The sequence below is a fragment of the Apium graveolens genome, unplaced genomic scaffold (genome assembly GCF_009905375.1).
Source record: "Apium graveolens cultivar Ventura unplaced genomic scaffold, ASM990537v1 ctg3835, whole genome shotgun sequence".
NCBI lineage: Eukaryota > Viridiplantae > Streptophyta > Magnoliopsida > Apiales > Apiaceae > Apium > Apium graveolens.
This window is the reverse complement of record NW_027418289.1, coordinates 80560-82357: the sequence shown is the minus strand read 5'-3', so window position 1 is coordinate 82357 and position 1798 is coordinate 80560. Positions and strand designations below refer to the sequence as shown.

General features: G+C 41.0%; 1 non-coding gene across 1 annotated transcript; it reads right to left on the bottom strand.

Moving 5' to 3' along the window:
- Positions 1-742: 742 nt before the first annotated feature.
- On the bottom strand, positions 743-849 carry LOC141701441 (small nucleolar RNA R71). The gene has a single exon (XR_012566787.1). It is a non-coding gene; the product is annotated as a small nucleolar RNA R71 (small nucleolar RNA).
- Positions 850-1798: the final 949 nt, after the last annotated feature.

Below are 1798 nucleotides of genomic sequence, written 5' to 3'. Positions count from 1 at the left end.
TCTCTTAGTTAATTAGTTAGTATAATTTCTTTGTTATAATCAAAACCCAACTTGTTATTTGTCTGAGCATTGAACGATAGCCATATCATTGTTGCATAAGTGCATAAATTGAACTTAACCTAAACCAGTCTCTGTGAGAACGAACTAGAAAGAATTATATATTACTTGCGAACGTGTATACTTGCATGTAAATTTAGCGCGTGTTTTCATCCTAACAAGTTTTTGGCACCGCTGTCTGGGACTCAGTGTTAATTTTTAGTTTAAATGCTTGACATCAGTGGTCGTTAAAGTTCACTGACTCGGATATTTTACTTATTTATTTGCTTGTTTCTTTTTCAGGTACTCTAGAGAGCGTGTATGCTAACGCGTTCTCGATCTCACAAGAGAACACTGGATAAAGCGGAGGAAGTAGTAGAAGAAGTTCTTGTTGAGAAAGTTGCAGAAGAAATGATCGTTGCAATGGGAGAACCAGTAGCACGATTCAAATGGTGCAGAACTCAGTCCAGTTTGGGGTTCTCCAACGGAAGATCCCAATATGCATATTTGAGATTTCATCGAGATCTACGTCACTTTCAAATTCAATAATGTTTCTGAAGATGCTGTTAAGCTGAGGCTTTTCCCATTCTCTCTGAGGGATAAAGCTAAGTGCTGGTTGCATTCTCCACCACCAGGCTCTGTTACTACTTGGGAAGAACTTGCCTAAAGGTTTCTTACTAAATTCTTCCCTATGACAAAGACAGTTGCAATCAGAAATGCTCTTACTCAATTTGCGCAGCAATCAAGAGAGTCTTTATGTGAAGCTTGGGATCGTTATAAGGAGATGCTTAGAAAGTGTCCTCATCATGGGATGCCTGACTGGATGATTATCAACTGATTTTATAATGGCTTGCGAGCACAAACTAGACCCATGCTCGATGTAGCATCAGGTGGAACCTTATGGGCTAAGAGCTACAATGAAGCTTATGAGTTGATTGAACTAATGGCAGCTAATGAATACCGGAACTCTTCTCAGCGACTACCTCAAGGAAAGGTAGCAGGAATTCTGGAGGTAGATGCGGTTACTACTATAGTTGCTCAGCTTAAGGCTTTAACGATGAAGGTGGATTATTTGGCTAATTATCGGGTTAATCAGATCACTAGTGTTTGTGAGCTTTGTGCTGGTGCGCATGATACGGAGCAGTGTGATATTTCTAGTGAATCAGCTCAGTTCCTGAGCAACTTTCAGAGGTCACAGCAACCAGTTCCGACCACCTATCATCCCAACAACCGCAATTATCCTAATTTCAGCTACAACAATACTCAGAATGTGGTGCGACAACCTTATCAGCAGTATGCAACAAAGCAATTTAACCCTCCTGGTTTTCAACAACTGCAATATGCACCAAGACAACAACTCCAACTGTAACAATCTAATGAAAAATCTGAATTTGAGGAGTTGAGGCTCATGTGCAAGAGCCAAACGGTTTCTATTAAGACCTTGGAGAATCAAATAGGGCAGATTGTCAAAGCCTTGCTGAATCGACAACCCGGTATACTCCCTTGTGACACAGAAGTTCCAGGAAAGAAGGAAGCAAAAGAGCAGGTTAAGGCAATTACATTGAGGTCTGGGAAGGTTGCACACCCCGAAAAATATCAAGTTCTAGAAGATGAAGTTGTGGCTGGAGAAGATGTGCAGAAGGAAGCAGACGTGGAATCAAGGAAGAAAACTGTGAAACACACTCCTTCTGAGGGTAATACAGGGGAGAAACAGGTCTATCGTCCACCTCCTTTTCCTAAGAGTCTGTAGAAGAAAAAGTTT